This window comes from Triturus cristatus, chromosome 7 (genome assembly GCF_964204655.1).
Source record: "Triturus cristatus chromosome 7, aTriCri1.1, whole genome shotgun sequence".
NCBI lineage: Eukaryota > Metazoa > Chordata > Amphibia > Caudata > Salamandridae > Triturus > Triturus cristatus.
Window position 1 is genome coordinate 152,787,340 of NC_140590.1, and position 24,318 is coordinate 152,811,657.

The 24,318-nt window shown below is 43.8% G+C and overlaps 1 long non-coding RNA gene across 1 annotated transcript in view; it reads right to left on the minus strand.

The window, feature by feature from the left end:
- Positions 1-1,508: 1,508 nt before the first annotated feature.
- LOC146809081 (uncharacterized) overlaps positions 1,509-24,318 on the minus strand; it is a 38,043-nt gene continuing 15,233 nt past the window's right edge. The window contains exon 2 of the long non-coding RNA XR_014965524.1: positions 1,509-1,869. This is a non-coding gene — a long non-coding RNA (uncharacterized LOC146809081). The remainder of the gene's footprint in view (positions 1,870-24,318) is intronic.

The following is a 24,318-nucleotide window of genomic DNA, read 5'->3' on the forward strand; positions in this document are numbered from 1 at the left end:
CAAGCTGTTCATGTTATGTTGATTATTGCCTGTGTGTTGAATATAAATGTTATTTACATACATCACATGTGAAGCCTCTTTTGTGATGTTACAGTTATTTATTGTGAGTGAGTGCTGTGCTAATGTTTATAAAATGCCTCTGTGGTAAGCCTGACTGCTCAGTGCCCAGCTATCCAAGGGTGAGCGCAGCTTATACAGTGTGCGTAATCCCCCGCCCCTAATGGTAGTGGTAGAATCTGGCTCAGACAACCAGAAAGGGCCGGATTCAACAACCTCTCACTACTATTAATATGTTTGCAGAGCTCATGACTTAAAGGTAAAGATATTTTGGTTCACATTCCAGTCTGTCGTTTTTGTTCACTATCCCACTTTAGAGAGAACGCAGCCATATTCAAATAAAATGGGTTGTGCTCTAATCGGAACAGTCCAGCCTGGTCTGCCAGGCTGTAATCCCTTGAAACTGGGAAACGAAGCACACCAGACCACTTTTAGCCCACTTTTAGCTTGTCAGTGAGAGAGTAGGTACGATTAAGGAATAGTAAAACATACCTTCCGCATGCAAGGTGTCATCTGCAACAAGCTACAAAGTGAAAGTAGAAATTCTTGAATTCATCTCATGTACCGGTCATTGCTCACAGTCTTGGTCCTGCTCCAACAGCAGCAGTCCAATCTGAAGGGCCTAGCCAGGTACATTGGAAGCAAGCCAATACAAGACCGATTTTGCCCTATTTAGGCGTTCTCAGTGAGCTAAAGCTATAGATCAAAGGCACAGTGAGTACAGGACTCAAATCTGGGCAGACCTGCCATGCTTGTTGTGGGGTGCAGTGAAGGGTACTGTGTGATGCGGGATAGGACACCATGGGGTGTGGCAGAGGATATAGTGTGAGGTGAGTTAGGATAGTCCGTGGTGCAGGGTAGGATCTCAAGTGACGTGAGACAGGATCTTGTGCAGCAAAAGGTAGGATACTGAGTGATGCGGGCTAGGATGCTGTGGGGTGCGGTGCAGGTTACTGTGGTATGCACATAGGGTATTGTGAGATACTGTGCACGATACAGTGCATGCAGGTTGGGAGGCTGTGGTGTGTGGGGCAGGATAGAGTGTGATATAAAGATGGCTGCTGGTGGATATGTGACAGGGCACTCAGTAGTGAGGGATAGGCCACTCTCCTAGACACTGTGGGAGGCGAGGTGTTTTAGGGCAGGATTCCGAGTTATGCGGATTAGGCAGCGCGCGGGAGGGACGGATAGTGAGAGACGAGAGGTAGGATTCTGTCTGGTAATCGGAAGGATACTGAGTGAGGAGGACTAGGTAGAGAATGATGGGGTGTGTGATAGCATAATGTGTGGTGCCGGCACACCTTCGCGCTTCACCAAATCTGTGCCTTTGCACAGCATGCTCAGCTTTCACGCACTGCTTGGGCTACACATACTATGAGCTAGTCATTTTGGAGCATTTTAACCAACATTCGGGCATCTTTGACAGAAAAACATACTACAGGACCTCGATGGGTTCTCCCTTTCTTTTAATCGGGCATTGCAAATAAAAACTGAGCATTCTCATCACGCAGAGCCGTGTCTTCCAGTCTTCCTCGAGATGGAATGTGCGATCTGAACCTTCTGCCGTGACGCCAGCTCCTAGCCTGACTTATAGTAGTAGTAGTAGTAGTCGTAATAACCACTGTCGTAGGAGCTGCTGCTGCTGCTGCTGTAGGTAGATTTGATTATCACCGTGTAGTAAACCACAAGAACGATGATCCAAGTCAGGGTAATCACAATCCCAACGCCGAGCGCGATGTTGTTCAGGATGAAGGCGGTCCTCGAGTTCTCCCGGGCACCAGCCGCATCCCCACGTTGGTTGCAGTTTTGGGTCTGTAGGGGGAGAGAAGAGCCTGTTCAGCACCGCCATTAGAAACTGCAAACGTGTGGCATGAAGAGCAATAGAAAGACAAGCCACAGGTGATAATGTAAATATGAACACAATAATAATAGTAATAACAACAACATTAACCCCTTCCCCGCCCATGACGGAACCGCTCCGTCATGAGCCACGGTTGCGCTGTGCTCATGACGGAGTGGTTCCGTCATGCTGCGGCCGTTGGCCGCCGCTCCGCCCACGCGGCGCTAATTCCCCGCCTGTGCGGGCGATTAGCGCAGTGGGCGGTGACGTGACGTAACCACTCCGTCATGAGCACAGCTCAACCTTGGCTCGTGACGGAGCGGTTCCGTCACGAGCACAGCGCCACCGAGCTGCCCCCAAATCCCCCCCAGTGCCGCGGCGGAATTCCTGCTGCGGCGAAGGGGTTAACAATAGCAATAACAACACCAACAATAATAATAATAGCAATAACAATAACAAGAATAAATATAACAATAATAATAATAATAATAATGACCATAATAACAATAAATTATAATAATGATGGTAATAATAATAATGACAATAACAATAATAATAACAATATTATTCGTATTATTGTTACTATTATCATTCTAGCTATATACAATGATAAAAATAATAATAATATTAATAATGAAGGTGATATTGTGAGGACATTGCGATATTCAGCTCTAAATAGAAAACACGCACGTGACTCCGGGCTAATAATGGCTGGTATACAACTTCTGCTCCAACATTCCGACGATTGTTTTTCCGATTCTCTCTATTTATTTTAGAACAGCCCATCCTTAGTGAGCATAATATTATAATAGCATTATAACCCTTCGGCCTCTGGCCATTACTGTTCTTGAAGGTCCTCTCCCTTGTTTTAGCCCCTCACCTGTGTCTTGGATCTATAAGGTGCCAATAGGGCCTTTAACAACTGTTATAGCCCTCGGCTGCAGGCTACAATGCTAAATTATTATGATTATTAATTGTTGCCGCCTTTTTTATCTGTAAAAAGTTTTTTAAAATCTAGAAAATGTGCCACGTCATGTGCTTGCTCATCCCTCCACTGGTAGTCATGGTGACCATTTACTTGAGATTCTTCTGTATCAATCTCTGTCCTAAGCTGCACACTCCATTTATTCCTGTGTTGTGGGATGTGGTGATTTTATTAATTTTATGGTTTATTATTGAGCTTTTCGATGTTTGCTCCGTGGCTGGTGCATTTTATTTGTTATTGGATTTCGGGGTAGAACCCCTTGAAATGTCTCTTCTGCCATAGTACCTCAAAATTAACACAAAGAGGTTCTGCTGCTAGGTTGAAGCAAAGAGGTCTTGTTTTTATTCATATAGGTAGTTAGTGTTTGTACCACGAATGCAACTCATGATCCCATGACATCCTACACTGTATTTTCTATTAAAAAATGATGCAGTATTGTTATACTAGGTTCCCCAGGTGCTGTCTTTCCTTTGCAAAGCATTGTAAAAATGTGAACAACATTGAATGCTAAGAGTACACGTGTGACGTGTTCTAGCTTTTTCCTGGCCCTTCCGTTTGGCAGAGAAATATATTAACCAATTGAAATGTGAGGCTGCAGCAAATAAAGACGTTTAATGTTAGGACTTCATTTCCATAAACCTTTTATCTCCTGTGTTGCAACCAAGTTTTCCTTAACATTCCTCGAAATTGCCCAAACTTGGGTATTTCCATATGTTGAGACACGGTCAATTGACCATTTACTTGAACTCACATTCATTTCTTCAGTTAAAAAATGCATAGTGCGCACCAGTTATCAAATAGTGCGATTTACATCAAGGTTATGGCATTCAATGCTCAACTAAGAACTAAGCCTTTAGCTTCTTTTATCATGTGTGTCCAGATCAACTGTGGAAGGAGACTGTCTTCACTTACAGAAGCGTCAGTGAAATGTGTACTCAAAGATGCACTTTGATGTCAATTTCAGACTTTTTATTTTAGGATTTTAATATTAGACTGGAAGAGAGGGTAGCACACATTTACAATCATTTACAACTGTGTGGATTTGGCCACATTCATTGGAGACCTATACACAGCAAGGGACTGCTCTTGATACCGGTTTAGTAATCAGTTTTGCAATTTCGAAACCTCTTTTTATCCCAAACACATGGATTGACTTGTAAGTGCATCAGGCGTCTCTGACGTTAAGGGTTTTCTAGTATGAGGATCCCTTATCCTACGGTTATGTTGTATGAGGGTACTCCAAAGTACATCATATCCACATTAAAGGAGGGCTTTAAGGCTAATTAGATAAGATGCTTCCAATAAAATCAATGTTAGATTCTCCCAGGAACCAAACAACCTAAAATGGCAAACCAAGCAGAAAAGCAAGCACGACACAAGCTAAATTCAAATGAAACTAACACAAACTTCACAGGCTGGTAATAGATGTACGCTAAAGCAATCAATGATGAGGAATAGGAATGTATTCAAAACATGCTTTATTTAATATTTCTGCAGATTTCTAAGGCCCTCTTGGCCCCAGTAGGTATGCTCCACCAACACTTTACAGCCCTTCTGAAATATAACTACTTCAGGGAGAAAACCGAGATAAAAGGGTCTTCCAGTTCTCTTCAGCAACATTTGGTAAAAATAGAAGTGGGTGAAATTGTGTTATTTGTTTCCACGCATAATGTGCTTCATCGTGGTAAGAGTAGAGGTTTAACAAGAAATGTATGTGACTGATTCTCAGTGTGCAATTGTATGGAGGTTTGCCTTTGTGTACAAGGGGCGTGCAAGATCCAACCCAATATATTGACCATACAATAAATGTTGCTGTAGGAGCAGATGTGCTGTGATGCACATCCATTTTCAAAGTTCCCACATGTTAGTTTTCCCTAATATGTATCAAAAATAAAACTTCACCATTAAATTGGGCTTTTGATAAATGTTACAAGGAGTTGGCGAATAATGCTTCTTGCTGGTTCTTACCCTGAGATGGTAAAATTAATATTTACTATTTCTTGCAGTGTCTCTCTATGGGCCAGCCAACCTTCGTGCAGTGAAAATAGCTTTTAGGTGCTATAACTGTAAGGACATTTTAAAATACATTTTTACATGTTTTACTTTTAAATACCATGCAACCTGCCATGTGGGCATCAAGACATGACAATTTGAGACGAAGGTTTAGATGTGTCAAAAGGACTTGTTGTGACCTGTTGAATTGCTGTTTTTACACTGCATAAGTCAGGACACGATGGTAGGCCTAAATCCCTGTTTGCACTGACATGGTATTGGATGGCAGTATAGTACTGCAGTCTACAACTGGAATTAGACATCAAGACCCAGGGTACACCCTGGACCACATAATTTCAGCTTATAGGCAAGTTAAATATGCCACTGAGGAATGTATCAATTTAATCATGTTAAAAGGGGAAGCACTGGGATTTCACTACTGGTTAGCAGGGGTAAAGTGCACAGAGTTCCACCGCCGGCAAAAACAGGTAGGGCAAACATCTGCAGCTACACCACTCAAAAGACGGTCATTTCCTACACCCTTGTCCTACAATCACTCTACCCACAAATGCTTAAAGTCTTGTAGCCCTGCTCTTCAATGCAAAAGAGATAGTAAGTTTGCAGACATTAAGAATAAATATATAATCTGTAGTCTAAAATGATATACTTCAAGAAGAAAAGATAATACTACATTCGGATTAATGCAACGCTCAAGCTCAAAATATGTAAAAACATGCAGAGATTCTTCGTTGTATTTATTATTGCATTTAAACATTTTATAGAGCTCAATACCCCGATACAGATCACCTGGTGCTGAAGCTTCATTCAGGCAAAGGACGTACTGCTGTTGAGAAGAGCCAGATCAGTAAATGCTTATAACACATAAGAGATAGGCCAGCTGTAGGGCCATTGTCTGTCATCTGGTGAATATTTCCAATATCCTCTAGAATCATTTTAATCTTGTTCTCAAAAAATTCAGGTTTGCTTGTAAAGGTTTAACTACTTGCCTCATGCACTTCTGATTTGATAATTCACACATAATGTCAAATACTTTCTTTGCGCTGTTTGGTGCATCTAGAATTGCGTTCGCATAATGATTAGCTTTTGCTTCACAGACTTCTTTCTTATATTTATCTAATTTGATCTTTAATCGTTGTTTGTTCTACGCCAAGTTTTAATATTCTTAATGGGTATTTTTGTATCTAGCGTCCCCTGAAATGATTTTCTCTTAGGCTTCATAGTTGTCATCCACTGTCCATGTAGAATCAAATGATAAGGTAAAATCAAATATCTTACTAAGTATTGGCCTGTTTAATTTGTGTAAGGCTCTACCTTGTCTCATCCTGGCTGATTCCAAATTCAAAGTATTTACTTCCTTTCTCTTGATGTGGAAAGCTACTAAAATGTTGTTGGTCCAACACATGGGTATAATGTCTTCAATTACAATTAACTCTTCTAGTGGGAAAATAAGGTCCAAGGTGTGTCCATCTTGGAATTGTCATAGCCCCAAGATTTCACAGGAACCTTGCAGTTCCTAAAAAGGAGAGTGATAAATTCCCCTCTGCCGACACAGTGAAATCTCCCAGGATTAAAACATTTGAGTGTGAAAGGACCATATTTGAAATTATTTCTATAAGTGATTAAAGATTAGGGATTGTTGGACCCGGTGGTCAGAGCAAAGAATTTCTGAAAAAATCCAGCAACCTGATTTTAGTGTAAAGCCCATTAATTCAGGATTTGCCAGTTCATCTATAGCTAGGAAGTTGCAATTCCATCTCTCTTTAAAAATTATTCCCACTTATCCTCTTTTTTTATTTTCTTGGGGCTTGTGCTAGATTTTGAAACTCAGTGAACACACCATGCTAAAATCTATCGCCGAGTCTTGTGAGGTCCATGTTTCCATATAAAGATTGCATTTCAATTATTAGTCTCTATCATCAAATTAATCTCTAGGAAATTACCTCTCATTAATGAGACCACATCTCATTGTATCAGATGATTCCCTAACAATGACCGAGGGGTGTCTTCCCTTGTCCCGGGTGTGGTTTCCATTAAAGTAGTAATTGATCTTTCGTGTAGCATATTCTAACATTTGTGCTACCAGTAGATGACGCTCGTGCCTCAGTATGGCAATCAGCAGCATGGCTGGCACGGTGTGTGGTTGGTGCGAGACTGGGCGCAGACAAGCATGCCTTTGGTATGCCTTGGTGTGCACATAAGAGTCCTCATCAAATAGCCCATTACCTTAAGAGAATAGACCGAAAACTAAAATGGTGGTCATTAATGTCTCTATTAATATGACTGCCTGGCAATGCCCCAACACAGTTCAGATTTACTCAAGACAGTACAAAAATAGGAAGCACTCTAAAAACACTTAAAAGATCAGTTCCCCCTACTTTGAGAAATGTGGGGGGGGGTGATAGCTTTAAAAAAAAATACACATGTTGATTTTTACTCCTTTCTGCTGATCACTGTTCATTATATAAAGCCAGACGGGAAGAAAGAAATGCCAATTTTATGTCAAGATCGTAGGTTATCATTAGGCAAGAGTCTTTTATTTGCAACACCTCTGCAGCTATTAAAAGTAAGACACCAACAAGACTCAATACACTAGGAATGGATTTAACCAATCCATATAATCCCAATGACATTAGATCCCTTCTTCTTTTCTTTGCTGTTCTTCAACAGTTCAGTAGCCAGTCAGTTAGTCATAAAGTCTTTATTCGGTTTAAGTGCAAACCATAAAAGCATACTACAATAAATACATATTAAAAAGACAAAGTTCATTTTGGTAGATTACCATACCTTAAAAAAAAACACGTTGACACAGATAAATTTAACAGGGCAACGTGTCCAATTAAAAACATTAAAAGGGTACAGTTCATTTCTTCAAGGAGCGAATTACCACAGTTAAAAAATTCGCAATATTAAAAGTTTCCCATATATTGTTTAACAACTGAAGATACAAGAAAGCAGGTCTCACTTGAACAAAGCCTTTGTCTCTTAATATAGGGATTAAAACACGTTTCCTAATATCAATAAAGTGCTCACAGAAGAAGAAAAAGTGTATCATGTCCTGGGGGGAAAAATTATCACATGAACAAGGGCCAAGGTCCAACGCCCTTTTCCATCCTTTCTTTGCTCCAATCAGTAGATGTAATTGATTCAATCTAAATCTGGTTAAAGGAAAACGGTGATTTGCATTTGTAACAAAACCAAGATAAGGTTCCATGGAGGATGTTGTTTTACAGAGCTGGTGGGCCCTAACGGTGCCCTTAACCAGCTCCTTCTCTTCCCTTACCGAGGTAGATATGTACATATGAGTTTCTTTACACCATTTAATGTCACCTTTTACCAGGGTCTCAGGAGAATGAAACAATTCTGGTCTACCAAGCTTAATAGCCAGGTTCCGAATATATTTCAACCAGGGTATATGTAGCCCATGATCAAGCGACATACAGTCTCTCAAAATTATGTGATTCAGGTGTAAATCCGGGTTAAGCCAAATGCTGATCCATTTCAGCATCGGGGCCAGGGCAATACTGTCTTCTAGAGAACCGATACCAAGTTCCTGATGAACAATATAGTTAGCAGTTGAGATCGGGACTGAGAGGAGGTTTTTTAAAAATCTATCCTCAACAATCTGAATGCTTTTGGCATTATTAATGCCCCAAATCTCAGCTCCGTACAAAGCTATGGAGAGACACTTAGCTTTATAAACCTGGATAAGGGCCTTCATTGGTCTGGCACCTAGTTTTTTGGCGAAGCCCAGAACACCCACAGTTGCTCTTGAAAACACAATCTTTTTTGCCGTAATTTGGGTTACCCAAGAATCTTGATCATCAAAAAGAACACCCAAATAAGGAAAAGAAGAAACCCTGGATAATTGATGACCCCCACATAAAAAGGTTTTAGATTTAGCGGATTTAGGGCCGATAACCATGACATGTGATTTAACAAAGTTAACAGATAAGTCCAAAGCCTTCATAAAATCAGCAAATGAATTAAGCAGTAACTGAAGGCCCACTCCTGTTCTAGCAATTAGGGCGGCGTCGTCAGCATATAAAAGATCAGGAATTAAACATTTCCCTGCACGGGGGATATCATTACATGAGGCGATTAGGGTATTGTCTAATTCATTTATATACAGTGTGAAAAGGAGAGGTGCCAAAATGCACCCCTGCCTAACCCCATATGATATGGGTATATCTTTTGTGCAATTACCCCTTTGATCGTAACGAACTGTTGCTATTAACTCTCTATGTAGATCCGCTAAGAAGTGGACGATGTCTTTGTCTACACCAAGTGCTAGGAGCAGGGGCCACAGTTTTGATCTATTTACACGGTCGAAGGCCGATGACAAATCCATGAAGGCAACCAACAAGGTTCCCTTCTTGGCCACCGTGTATTTACCAATTAACAGTTATAGATTTAAACATTGGTCTGTGGTACCCATCCCTTTTCTAAATCCATACTGGACCTTAGAGAGTTTTCCTGATTCCTCTAACCAACCATTTAGTTGGGCGAGGACCACCCTCCCCAAAACTTTCACAGAAGAATCTATGAGGGAGATTGGGCGGTAGCAGCTCGGATCGCCTCTATCCCCCTTTTTAAAAATAGGAATGATGACAGATTTCGCCCACGTCGATGGAAGGCCCAGTTGACAAGCATTTGTGAAAACATTAAAAAGGATTTTGGACCAGAGTTTTATATCTGATTTAAAAAGATCAGCCGGGACTCCATCAGGTCCCGGCGCCTTATTACTTGTCATTTGCAAGATTGCATTTGTGACCTCTAGTTCTGTGAAAGACAAGGTATAACTCTCAGGGTTAAATGAGGACCCCACCCTTGGACCATCTCCATCATACACCTGTTTAAAATGGGTATACCATTTGTCCTCTTGGATACCGCATTCAAGCTCATTATTACTTTTACCGTTAAAAAAAGGCTTGTTTACGATACACCAAAATTTAGCACTGTTTTTGATAACATCAATGGACAGGAGTTCATTCCATGCCTCATCCCTAATTTCATTTTTGCGTTTATTCTGAGCCATTTTATAGGCCTTCCTACAAATGGCAATTTCTGCTCTATCTAGTGGGACCGCTTTCAGAGCTGTCATTAGCTTCCGTTGGGCGGATGAGCAGCTGTGATCAAACCATTTCTCCCCAATTATGGGTTTAACCTTACATACTTTTTTAAGATCACTATTAACCTGACAGCAAATTTTATCATAAGCTGTCAGAACTGCATCACTACAGATCCCGTCTTGTAAACACAAATGTATTTCATCCCCAACCGTTCCCCACAAGTTTTCAATAAAGTCCTTTGGGACCACCTGACACCATTTCAGGCGGCGTGTTTGGTCAGTTGGCCTTATGTCCAGTGTTCTGACAGTTGGATTATCAGATTCTCTTTTTTTAAGATCATCAGTGAGAATTAACTGGACAGGGTTATGATCACTATAAACAGACCATTTTACCTTGTATTGACTTACATTATCGGCTAAATTAGATGTGACAAAAATGTAGTCAATGGTGGAACCTAAACCACTTCCTTTGTAGGTCGGGATGTCATTAGTGTAATTGACGGGATGGACCATGGAATTCCCAACAAGGAGCTCATCTAGAAACATCCCCTGTGGTGTGTGATCAAAATGTATATTTCCTTGATTAGGTGGACCTAAACTGTCCCATATAAAACAATTGTTAAAACAACAATGAACATTAAAATCACCAAGCACAATAACCGAATAAGGATTTTTGCAAGATTCATTATACATTTGCAGAAAATCATATAGACTGAGTAAGTGTTCATTTGGCGTGCTCTTAATAAATGAATTATAAAAATTTACGATGAGCCAAATCCCATTAGAGTTGGATTGGATTTCTACTGCTAGACAATAAGGCGAGCCTGTCTCCACTTTACTGTATTTACCCTCAATAGTCAATGAGATAAGGGTTAGAAGTCCGCCTTTAGCCCTCCCCCTACAGGAGGCCACCGCTGGTGACCAAAGGCAGAAAACCCATCCAGCAAAAAAGTATTTTCAGTGTCCCAGGTTTCTTGTAAACCAATAATTTCGTGGCCTAGTAAACAGTCCCTCTATGTGGGATCATGAGCTTTGCTGTTTAGGCCAGCTATATTCCAGCTAAGGACACTTGTACCTGAGGGCATTCGAGGGGCAACGACAATATCATCCACTCTTTCATCAATGACATTCCCCATCGCAATTATGGCATTTTGAGTGCCCTCTATACTTGTACCTGGCACAGAACCACTAGAAACCATGTCCTCTTCCCCTGTAGAGGATAAACTTTCCCTAATAAGACTAGAAGTAGCCCCAGCATGGTGCAGTCAGTCATTAGAATCTAAGTTACTCAAAGCCTGAAAGCGATTGGAAATAACAAGACTTTGAGGAAACTGACCTTCTGGATAACGTACTCTGCCCTCCATCGGAGCACTACGGGGTAAATTTACCTGTTGTTTGTAGAAATAACCCAGTGAGTGAAGGGTAATACCCTCATCAGTGTGAGGGAGCAAAGTAGCTTTAGATAAGATGTAATTCACTATGAAGGGATTTCTAAAATGTATTACAACACAGTCCCCCTTTATGGTCTTACGAGAGCGCCCAACCCAGGAAACTCTTCTCGTTGTTAATATCAGGTGGGCTAAATGTACTGGAAAACCATAATGCTTATTTAGCCACGAAACTGATTTATTTTTAAGGGATTCGTGGGTTTCTGGGTTAATTTTCTGGGCAACATCCTTCAAGGGGGGTACGTTTGTTAACACTACAACAAATGGGGCACAATCAGGGGGTAGATCTGGTTTTGCTCCTCCTGAATGTGTGCTTGCCGTTGCATTATTACTACTTGAACAACTTTCGGGAGGTAAGATGTTGTTCACATTTGTCGTAGGTTCGACAACCAGTGGATCTGCACAGATTGAAGTATCCTTTGGGGACTTAGAGGTATCAGCTGATACAGATAGACCCTCAGCTACTCTGCACAGATTCCCAGAGGAATTATTGTTACGTGCCAAAAGATTACGTAAGCCTTCGATCTCAGCAGGTAGTTCGTCAATCTTGGTTACTAAGGGTTCAACAATTTTCAAGATTTTGGACTCTAAAAGACCTACCAAGGAATCAAATTGATGAGAATCTATCTTGGCCATAGGGTTATTATGAATGGCTAAGTCCTTGGTAACCCGATTTAATGAAACAGGACCCGTCTTTTTGTGAGTACTTCGTGCGCAACCCTGTTTCAATTGAGTGCGTTTACGAGATCTTAGCACTCTCTGAGTTGACAGGTCCGGAGAGTCATCTACGGTCTCATTAACATCAGTTATTAAATCCCTAATAACTTCAGGCGATTCTTGTTCAATAGAAAGTTGATCATCCAAGGTTACCAAATCATTATTCTCATTTAAACAGTTCATAGCATGAGATGGGGGAGAGGATATGGTGACTGTGTTATTTAACAGAGGGCTAGTAGTCGTTGAGTTTGAACCCTGTCCTAAGGATTTACGCCTATCGCTGTTAATTTTAGTGACTACTTTGACTAAGTAGTTATCTAACGTTGATGTAGTCGAGGATTTACTGCTTGCTAAAGCTTTGGCCATATTTGGCAAACCCCTGGGAAAACCTAAAACTTGAATTAAACTATCGCACAATGTGGCAACACCAACACATATGATGATACCTAATGGCCAAAAATGAACAAGTTAAAACCAATACAACACGAACGATATACCATGAGAAGGACAGATCACCCCCACCGTGTGATTACTTATATAGTCTTGTAAAGTCTTCAACGTTAGTGAGGTGGCCGTCCCGGCCTCAATCGGTCCTCTGAGGGCCACAGAGGGCCCGCCCTTTGCCCGGGCTTAGCCCGGCGCCGCCCGCGCGCGTCCCGCGACGCGGAGGGAGCCTCTCAGCTTTAAGCGCCTCCGGGCACGCAGGAAAGCGGAAGCAGGAGGTGCCGCTAGGGACTCTGGGGGCTGTAGTCCTCCTTCGTGGCGTCCAGCAAGTGCGAGGGAGACCGCAGCGTCTCCTACCCCCTGGAGATGCAGAAATGCGCAGCGGAGCGTCCGGGCGTCAGGTGAGTGCCTCTGTTGCCCACACAATGCCCCCGCTCCACCGAGGGAGCATCTCAGCTTTAAGCGCCTCCGGGCGCGCAGGAAAGCGGAAGCAGGAGGTGCCGCTAGGGACTCTGGGGGCTGTAGTCCTCCTTCGTGGCGTCCAGCAAGTGCGAGGGAGACCGCAGCGTCTCCTACCCCCTGGAGATGCAGAAATGCGCAGCGGAGCGTCCGGGCGTCAGGTGAGTGCCTCTGTTGCCCACACAATGCCCCCGCTCCACCGAGGGAGCCTCTCAGCTTTAAGCGCCTCCGGGCGCGCAGGAAAGCGGAAGCAGGAGGTGCCGCTAGGGACTCTGGGGGCTGTAGTACTCCTTCGTGGCGTCCAGCAAGTGCGAGGGAGACCGCAGCGTCTCCTACCCCCTGGAGATGCAGAAATGCGCAGCGGAGCGTCCGGGCGTCAGGTGAGTGCCTCTGTTGCCCACACAATGTCTCCATCATTAGGCAAGAGTCTTTTATTTGCAACACCTCTGCAGCAAAAGTAAGACACCAACAAGACTCAATACACTAGGAATGGAACTCTTAACCAATCCATATAATCCCAATGACATTAGATCCATTCTTCTTTTCTTTGCTGTTCTTCAACAGTTCAGTAGCCACTTTTTTCTTGTGGGTTTGAATGTGTGGCCTGTTTTTTTTCTACATGTTTGTGTATTTATTGATTGGATACTTTGATTTTAAAGGGAGATAGACTCCCAGTTTATGGAAGTTCCTTACTTTCAGCTTAGTTTAGCTGTTTATTAGTGTTTTAGATTTTCTTCAAAAAAACTTAGTGAGAACTTTAAAGAGTAGCTCTTGACAATTGTTTGTTCTTCCTGGCAGTGGGTAGGTGGAACGCCTTGAACTTACTTTGTTTTGTTATGAGGTCTAACAGTATTGCCTCATGCACCTGTTTGTGCTTGTGTTGGGGCCTGTGTGGACCATGGTGCTGGTCTTGCGCTCCTCAGCTGTCTGCATGATCAGCACATGACGAACTGTTGCTGCAGCTCAGGGCTGACCAGTTACAAATCAGGCACATATGTACTGATGTGCCTGAAGACGCGCTGGCAGCAATTTTGGATTGGGCAAAACCTGCTGAATAGGGTTTGAAGTGCAAATGTGTTCCTCGATTCCAGAGATTGAAGGGAGGCCTGAGAGTCTTTTATAAAGAATCAATGGATTATGCAGGTAGTAAGTAGTTACATGATAGAGTTCAGGCAGGAACCTATTTAGAGAGAAGAGAAAGGATCTTGTTTTGTCAGAATAACAGAGAGCTATGGTGGATGTGGAATTGCAAAAGATGTAGAAGAAGCAGTGGTGTGAGTGCCAAAGAGTTTCAGGACTTAAGATCAGTTTTCTGCAATAGAAACATTACAAAGATTGGCATTCAGTACTACACTTGGAGAATCTCTACTTGTTTGTTGAATACAGACATTACAAGATGGAGGAAATCCATCCTCTGAGACATATTTTGCAGGAATGAGATTTCATGTTTCCAATTGAGTAGGAAAGTCAAAAATGCCTTGAGTTCTGGTGGTCAGGTGCGCTTTACCAGTTTGTTTGCCTCCCTTTTGATTTTGCATTAGTGCCTTGGTATTTTACAAATATTTTTAAGCTAGTGTCTGTGTTTCAAAGAGACAGAGGTGTTCGATTGATATTGTAGCTGGTATAGTTTCTGTTTATTTCAGAAGATCAGGCAAAGCTGAAGAGCCACTTTCAGATGGTGATTGGTTTGGTGGAAAATGTGGGGTTCATTGCGAATCAAGAAAAGTCTATTAAGGAGTTGAGTTGGCAATTGGAATTCCTAGGCATTCAGGAAGGCACAGTGATTGCAGTCTTGAGGATTCATTTCAAGAAAGTGAGGAAAATAAAGGCAGAATTGAGAAACATTTCGAACAGGAATATAGTCTCTTTAAGAACATTGACGTGTTTACCTTTGATCCAGGCTGTTTTTTCAGGACTCTTTATTACAGGTCTTTACAGTTCCTAAAAGTGGATAGTTTGTGGAAAGGAGTATGGTAAGAGGGTCAGGTTCCTCTGATGGAGGAGGTGAAGGAAAAGTTGCCTTGGTGGCTAGGGAATTTGGAGACCTTGAATGGTGAATTGATATATTATTGGTCTCTTTGGATTTTTTGTTGGGATCGGATGCCAGTCTGTGTGGATCGGATGCGAGTCATTAGGAGATTAAAGTAAAAAGGAATTTAGAGACGACAGGGATACATACCCATTGTTTGCAGCTGATAGCCAGCTTGTTTACCATAAAATGTTATATGGAGACTTGAGTCAGGGGCAGTGTAGAGTTAGAGATGAAGAATGTGTGAGTCATGAGATATCAGCCAGGAGGCAGCAGCCCTTGCAATCCCACAGACTGGTGAATGAATTATGGTATTGAAGAACAAATCAAGGTTGAAGGCCTGGACAGAGCAACTTTGTGGAAGGCTGGAATTTCATGTATCCTGAAAGATTATAGTGATTGAAAACTCAAATTGGCAGTATGTTTCAGCCTACAATAGGCTTGGTGGCCTTTGGAGGCAGATCTCTTAGCTTCTCTTCCAACGAGTCAGGTGAGCATTAATTTTCAGTGGAAGCCCGATTTGTGGGCAGAAGCAGTGGATACTTGTGGACAGGATTGAAGGGGGTAAGAGGTTATACCTCATTGGCGATTACAGAGGACATTGTTCTTGGTGCTCCGGATGAGGTGTTGGATTGCATTGATTGCAGCGTTTTGGGTTCAACAGTCTTGATTCCGGGGTGCTGGAGTTGGCTTGCGTAGGAACCTTGGTTGAGCCTGACTTTTCCAGGTTTGCTTGCTGGACCAGAAGGAGAAGATCATACTTTGGTGGGCAGTGGGACCTTGAACTCTATTGCTTGAAGTATACAAGGGGTGGAGGAATGTTAGAAGGCCTTTGTTTATTTATTTATTTATTTTGTCAATTTATAGGGCGCAACAGCTACCCAAAAAGGGTTTCCCGGCGCCTAGACACAGCTAGAAAGAGACAGAAACGGAGGGAGATTTGAGGTGGTTATTGTTCGTACAGCCAGGTCTTTACAAGCTTTCTAAAACTATGGTAGTTATCTTCCTTCCGAATGCCTGGTGGAAGCGTGTTCCACAGGGAGGGTCCAAGATAGGCAAAAGATCTGCCCCCTGATTTTGCACGTTTAAACCTTGGTATACAGAAGCATGCTGCTGTCTGGGACCGGAGGTTTCTCTTTGGCGTGTAGAGGCAAGCAAGGGATTGGAGGTATTTTGGGGCTCCTCCTGTTTTTATTTTGAACATATAGTTCAAGGCCTTGAAACGAACTCTGCTCTCTATCCTGAGCCAATGAAGGTCCCGGCGATGGTTCGAGACTCTAGCGTTCCTAGGAATCTTACACAGGAGTCTGACCGCAGCGTTTTGCGCTACTTGTAGTCGTCCAATGACAGATTTATTTGCGCCTAAATATAGGATGTTGCCGTAGTCAAGCCTTGATGTGATAAGGGCATTGACTACGGTCTTCTGTGTTGACATAGGCAACATCCACAGGATTTTCCTCAACCATCTAGCTATGGTGAGACACAATCCAGTAACTTTACTGGCCTGCTTGTCCATGGATAAGGCGTTGTCTAGTACAAAGCCCAGATTTCGAGCATGGGACACCGAGGTAGGAAGAATGCCCATCTGTTCTGGCCAATGCGCGGGGTTCCAGAGATCTTTGTCTTTTCCCAAAATCAGAATTTCCGTCTTGTCGCCGTTCAGTTTTAACTGGTTTGCTGTCATCCAGTTCAATATTTTTAGTAATCATTCCTTGAGTAACGACGGGGAGTGGGGACAAGAATTCGACAGGGAAAAAATGATTTGGGTGTCATCGGCGTAGTTCATGAGCGTTAGCCCAAGCTTTTCAACAAGTTCTACCAGTGGTTTGAGATATATATTAAAAAACAGAGGGCTCAGGATGGATGTTGAGGCTTCTGAACTTCTCAATAAATCCTGGGGGTCATGCAACAGGAAGAAGTTTACGGGAGCATGGAAGGCCTGGGAATTTTGGTGCATGATAAGGATTTGGAAGGGTATTAGATTGTGTAGGCCACCAAAATTGCAATTTAAATTTGTTGTGGGTGTGGTTGGTCTTTGCTTGTTTGCACAATGACCAGGGACATCTTTCTTGTAATTGCTTCATTTCTTTTAGGATAGTTCGGGGTATAAAAGCACTTCAGGTACTTAACAGATTTTGTAATCATGAAGGAGTTCTTTTCCATGTGACTGAACGTATAAAGTCTATCTCATTGTCATTTGTTTTATCGTATGTTTGATTATGATTTAGAAATTTAAGTTGAGCGATGCTTGAAGGAATGTGAGTATATAATTTGTGAGTTTGCTGATGATGTGGTTCCTCAGTTGTCATATGTGAAAACGTATGGTCCGGTTGCATCAGTAACTATTGTGAGGTGGATGAAGAGGGTTGTGAGTAAAGCTTATGTTGATCTGAGCTTCTAAGGTACAATTACAAATAAGGTATTTCAAACTCAAGGGGTTTAGAGGAAATACTAAAAGAAGCTGAGTGGTCAAATGCAGGGGTGTTTGTGAGGTTTTGTTTCAAGCCTGTGAAGCATGTTTCCAGACTCGCTCCTAGGGGCTTGCTTTGAACATGCACAATGCAAGCTTTCCTCTGGTCTTGACTTGACATGAGAGTGGACTGAGAATCTTTATGCAATTAAAGACATAGAGGTTAGCGTAATCCCACACGTCCTCCCTTTTGATGTGGTTGGGGGGTTTATGCTGTTTACTTACAAATATGCACATTTGATTTTTACTTTGACACACTCAGAGTCCTGTTCTTTAATAGCCTCATATTTATGTTGACAGATTTTCTGGGATTCTGTTAATTCTACTTGGACAAGTAGATTTAAGTACAAAGAATCTCAAGGGGTTTTCCCATAGGATGAGATAGATGGAGCAGGAGATAGAGGAAGGGTTCTGACGTCATTAGGAATATATAGATTGGTGAATGGTTCCGTTTCTGGAATATTAATAATAATAATAATAATACTGGGTTTTGTAAAGCGCGACAGCTACCTCGCGAGGAGGTGTCCCGGCGCTAGTAGAACACAGAAGACATGGGAAGTAGTTAAAATTAGCAATTAAAATTAAAAAGCTAGCGTGGTTGGTTAAAAAGCCAGGTTTTTAGCAGTGTCTTAAAACAGGATTCGGAAGGGGCCTGTTGAATTTCTTGTGGCAGGGTATTCCACAGAGCGGAGACGTTAGCCGAAAAAGTCCGACCCCCGAGTCGAACCTTTTTCGTGCGTGGGACTGTCAGTTGAACACGGCAGTTAGACCGCAATGCGCGGGTTTGGGAGTATCTGGGAAGACGGTTTTTCAGGTATACTGGACAGGAGCCATGCAAAGATCTAAAAGCCAGCGTTAGTGCTTTAAACTTTATTCTGCTGGCAACTGGCAACCAGTGCAGAGATCGAAGATGCGGAGAGACTGACTGCTTGAGTGGAATTCGCAGTAACAGTCTCGCAGCCGCATTTTGAACTACCTGAAGCTTTTGTGTCAGGTATTTTGGTAGGCCTAGGTAGAGTCCATTGGCATAATCCAGCCTTGAGGTCACAGTAGCGTGGATAACCGTTTTTCGGCAGTCTTCTGGTAGGAGTCTGAGGATTTTACGAAGATTTCTCAGTTTGCTCGTACAACATCCGGCAACTTGTTGGATATGGGAGGTAAAGGACATGCAATCATCCCATCTCACTCCAAGATTTTTTGCCGTGTGACTGGGTGATGGGGCAGGACCCATCTCAGACGGCCACCAAAGATCTGACGCGGGCGGGGAGCCCTTGCCAAAAAAGATAACCTCAGTCTTATTGGCATTAAGTTTTAATTTATTAGCGTTCATCCAGTGGGCTACATCTTGAAGACAGCCTTTGAAGTTAGAAAAGGACTCTTGCGTGATCTCGGAACACGGAAATACCAACTGTGTGTCATCGGCATATGAAATTGCCTTGACACCCCAGTTGGCAATTAGCGTAAAGAGAGGAGCAAGGTAGACATTGAACAAAAGGGGGCTTAAGGCCGACCCCTGCGGGACTCCACAGCCAAGGGGCTTGGGAGCCGACGAGATCGTTCCAAGTGCCACCTTCTGGGTTCTCTGGGATAGGTAGGAGTGTACCCAATCCAGCGCCTTATCCTGAATCCTATCTCGGCCAGCCGGCTGAGTAGTCTGGCGTGGTCCACCGTATCAAAGGCGGCCGACAGATCCAGGTGTACCAGCATTGCTGAGTTCCCTGCATCCATCGACCACCTAACTGACTCGGCTACCTCAATAAGCGCTGTTTCCGTGCTAAAGCCGGGCCGGAAGCCAGACTGTGTTTCATGGAGAATTTTGTTTACTTCTACAAATTTACTTAGCTGGCGCTGTATGACTTTTTCCAACATTTTTCCCGGGGCGGCTAATAGGGATATCGGGCGGAGATTAGTGAGATCTTCCGGGTCCCCGTTAGGCTTTTTCTTTAAGGGCAGGAGGGTAGCATGTTTCCATGCATCCGGAAATATGCCCGAAGCAATGGAGGAGTTCCAGATATGATGAAGTGTAGGAGCTACGAAGTCGGCTATAGAGCTCCATAATTTTGCAGGGCAGGGGTCGTTGGGTGAACCAGATTTGCATCAGAGCAGTTCTTGCCGTACCTCACTCACGGGGATATTGAGGAACTGGGTGAAAGTCTCACTTAGCTCGCTCTTATTCGCGAGGTCCTGTTTCACTGTTTTTATTTCTGGTCCAAAAGAGTCGTAGACCTTTTTAATTTTTTGATCAAAGAACTCAGAAATTTGCTCACAAAGCATAACTGTTGGAGCAACCTCCCTCTCAATGCACTTTGGTTTAAAAAAAGACTGTACTATTTTGAAAATCTGTTTGCTAGACTGTTCTGCCTGTAGAATCGAGTCTGCATAAAAACGTTTTTTATTTTTCCTAATAGCTTTCCGTAGATTTTTAGAAGCTTCTTTGTACCTAATCTTTTCCTCCAGACCATAGTTTGCTCTCCAGAGTCTCTCCAGCTTTTTACAAGCTGATTTCTCTATTCTTAGCTCCTGCGAAAACCAGGGTGCTGAGGGAGAGTCTCTTTTCGATAGTGCACGGGAAGCTGGCGCAATGGAGGAAACCATCTTTCCAACCCACTCGTTGAGGAGTTGAGCATCAATATTGGCGTTGTTTGTCAGGGATGGGGTAGTGTTTTCCAGGACAGGGCTCATAGTCTCGGGGATCAGCTTCTTCCATTGTCTTTTTAGGAAGTAACATTTACTGGACGCAGAAATGTCGTGCGCCAAGTTCAGTGTAAAAGGGACAAGTGAGTGATCTGACCAGGTCAGAGGGAGTGGATCCTCGGACAGCACATTTTTGATATTAGAGAAGATGAGATCAATAGTATGGCCCCCCCTATGTGTAGGGCCCTCATTGATCAGTCTAAGACTGGCCGTGCTTAAAGTAGCTCTAAGTAGCTCTGCCATGGCACAGTCGGATTTATCCATGTGGATGTTAAAGTCACCCACCACAATAAAATGGGGGTGGAGGAGCGAGCTCTGAACAATCATGTCCAGTAGGATAAATAAGTTAGAATCTGCGCCGCCCGGTGGGCGATAAATCACCAGTCCTGCTAATGAGAGCTGAGGACTTGCCTGCAAGCAGAAGTGGAGGCCTTCAATTCCTTGAATAGTCGTAGGTGCTGACGAAGTACTGGGTATTCTAGACCCAGCGGTGCAGGGGCACACACCCTATGACTTCGGGGTTTCACCCTGTTCCGGACCTACAGAAACACAGAGTCTTCTGGGTGAAGTCAAAGAATCGTTTATTGGCTGCAGACCAATGACAGGTATCCTAGAAGTACAACAGCGTGTATGTTCTCAGGAGACTGCTGAAAATCATGGAAACGGACTTCGCTTTAAATAGGCCTTTTCCGGCCTCAAGCATACATTCCTGAGTTTTATGAAATGGCAATATACAGGGATATGTTACAAAGAAAAGGCAGAGTCATGATGACCATCCCACATTCCAGTTCGGCCAACTCACAATGATTTACACAATAAGGTTGCGATCCCGCGTTAGATGTCAGCAGACCCCCCAATAAACATGAGCATCTCCTGTTTTGGGAAACAAGTCATAAAGCAGGAACAAGCAGGTGTGGAAGAGATTAGCCGGGGGTTTGTGTAGGATGAGAAGGGTTTTATGATGGGTCGAGCCCTGATGCTAATCACAGGTGGACGGAGGAAGGGGAGCTCGTGAGACCAGTTTGACCCGGGGGAGCAGAGCCAGCTGCCCAGGTCACAGAGAAGTCACGGGAAAGCACATGTACTGAGAGGCCCGTATTTGCTCCATTATAGCCTATGTGAGGGCAATGACAAGATGGCCACTGCTTCAAAAATGGAACCCGCGTAGTACAGCAGAATAACGTGTACGCAGTGCATTCAGGGCTAGAACGACGAGTAAAGCACTCGTACATGCCGCATTTACCATTTGCGGGTCGCTAATACCAAGATAGACAGGGGTAGGGCCTTGTCCCCTACGCGGTTCCGAAGATTGAAGTACGACAGACCCTCCTTTTGCCCTTACATAGGCAATCACTATACTCATCTCAATCCGAGTCTAGGTCAATGTCCGCAAAGTCATGGAGATGTTGCTGTAGCATCATCCTATTACTTAGCTCGTCTCTCGATACAGGCTTCCTTACACATAAGGTAGCACAAAGGCCACACATCGCAGGAGCACACTGTATACACAGACAGAACAGGAAAAGAATGGCTAAGATCATTCCAATGACCATCAGGACTTTCCAACCCCAGGCAGATATCAGTTCCCAGAACCATCCCATTAGGTACCAATCTCCCTTATCCACGTGTATGGCTTCAGATATTTTATGGAGTTTGGAGATGGCTTGATACACCGTTGGAGCGTTGTCTGGTATGAAAATACAGCAACTGGATTGGATAACCTTGCATACTCCACCGCGGTCTGCAAGAATAACGTCTAGAACCATGCGGTTCTGTAAAGTCATAAGGCGATCCGCTTGGAGCTCAGCTGTCAGATTACTAAGGGCACCAGCCGTTACATTTATAGTGGATTCAACCACACGTGTCAGCTGTCTCAGGTTCCTACTATTGACCATAGGTCCCCAAAACGGCAGGAAACCCAAGAAGAAGTCTCCCGCTTCCTGACCGGCAGTGTCATCCTTACTAATCACACCTCTCACAACTCTCGTCTTGTGATAATCAGAGGCAGCAGTGAATGTAGGCGGTAGCAGATTCGCAATATAACATGTGCCCGAGAAATCAGGGGGCAACCATGTATATGGTCGGTCATTACAGATGAAATAGGTGCCCTTGGCAGCTAGAAACGCAGGGGAAAACTGTGACGGGAAAGTGTACGTTTCGGTACAGTCACTTCTAGCCAGTTGAGCCCTAGGGTTCTGACCATTACCCTGTAAGCAGAACCGACCCATGTGGGGTACGACCCAGATTGGAGATGAGATTTGCCGCTGTCTTTCACCCAGACTAATACTATACCCCGTCGCGTTCCATCCTACATAAGGTCTCAGCTCTTCTTTGGGAATGGATGAGTATGCGTCAATATCTCTACTCATATCGGCAACTCCTTTCATCAAAGCAATATTATTGGTGATGGGTCTGATGGAACGCGGTTGGCGAGGGGAGTACGTCTCCAGAGCATAGAGAAACATGGTCTGGAATGCCCATGACGATCCATTTGAACTATACGGCAGCACCAGGTAGGGAATACCCTTGTTAATGGTATGTGGCATTAACCCACAGACCCAGCAATTGGTCGTATTCACTACTAGCTGGTGCTGGTGCAAGAGCTGGATAAACGAGTTATTTACGAACTCCGATCGTCTGGTCTGTTCGTGCTCAGGCAGGGGGTGAAAAGAGTGAGAGGAGGCAGTAGAAAGAGGGGTAGGCTGTTGAGTGGGTGCAATAGGCTTTTGAGCGGAGAAAAACACAAGTCCTACAATAAACATCATGATACTACACAGTGTAAAAAGGCACAAAAAGACAAAACATTTACTTTTTACAATTCCACACATCCTGGCTTTAAAGCTCATTTCCTCGATCGGTCTCTCCATCTTAAAAAACTCCATCCTCTACTCGGGCCGCTCGAGGCGGGTGAGTTTCTTCTGCTGAGGAGTACGCCTGTCAGTCCAGGGAAACGCCCTAGACCAACCAGAACCGTCGACCTAACGTCTTCGGCCTGTACCCCAAAGTCTTGACACCGCGACCCTGCGGCAGAACCCGGATGGTGGTTCGAAAAACAAAAAATCAAGAAAGTCTTTCAGATGGGAGAGTAAAAAATGTCAAAAAGGGAAATAGTAAGGAAATCTTTATTTGTCCATGGGCCTAGGTCTCAAATTATAACGTAGACGGCCAGGTGCCGTTTGGTCTCGAAACAAAAGTTCAGGCTGAGTGGTGTCCAGTCGATTCGACGGTGGCACAGCTTCCTGTAGAATATCGTCACTCTCTTGGTCTGAAACTGTGTCTCTTAGGCGTGCATCACTGAATGGTGTGAAACGAAGTACAGTGTCTGTCTCAGAATCGGCGATACCCTCCTTGACCCACTGGTCATATGGCAAAGGCAAGGGGACTACCTTGCAGTGGGTACCATGAACCCAGTGCTTCTTCCCTTTCACTCGCACTGCTGACCTTGTCGATAGTAAAACAAGATGAGGGCCAAGCCAGCGGGGCTCGTCGTTGCTCTTGCGCTGGAAATTCCGGACCAGGACCCACGTACCAGGGTTGATAGGGTGTCCAGGAGTTTCAGAGGCTTGGGGGAGAGTATCATGTACCTGTTGGTGCAAAACACGCAGCTTAACAGTCAAATCATACAGGTAATCGAGCAGCACTGGATGCTCTATCTCACTAAATTTCGTGGGCCTTGGCACACCCCATACGTTAGCCGGGCGGCCAAAGACCACCTCGTAGGGACTAAGTCCCACTCGTGAGTGTATCGTCATTCTGGTGGACAGGAGTGCTAGAGGCAGAGCGTCAGGCCATTTAAGACCAGTGCTCGCCTGAATTTTGGCCAACTTGAGCTTTAAGGCTCCATTGTAGCGCTCTACCAATCCAGCTGATTGGGGGTGATTTGCAGCATGGAATTTCTGCTGGATGCCTAGTCCTTCACATAAATTCTTCATCACTTTACCCACGAACTCACTCCCATTATCACACCATACCACTCTCGGCATTCCAAACCTGGGGAAGAACTCTTTCACAAGGGCTTTGGCTGTGGACAGGGCAGTGTTATCTTTTAGAGGATAAGCCTCTAACCATTTTGAGAAAGCACAAACAACCACTAG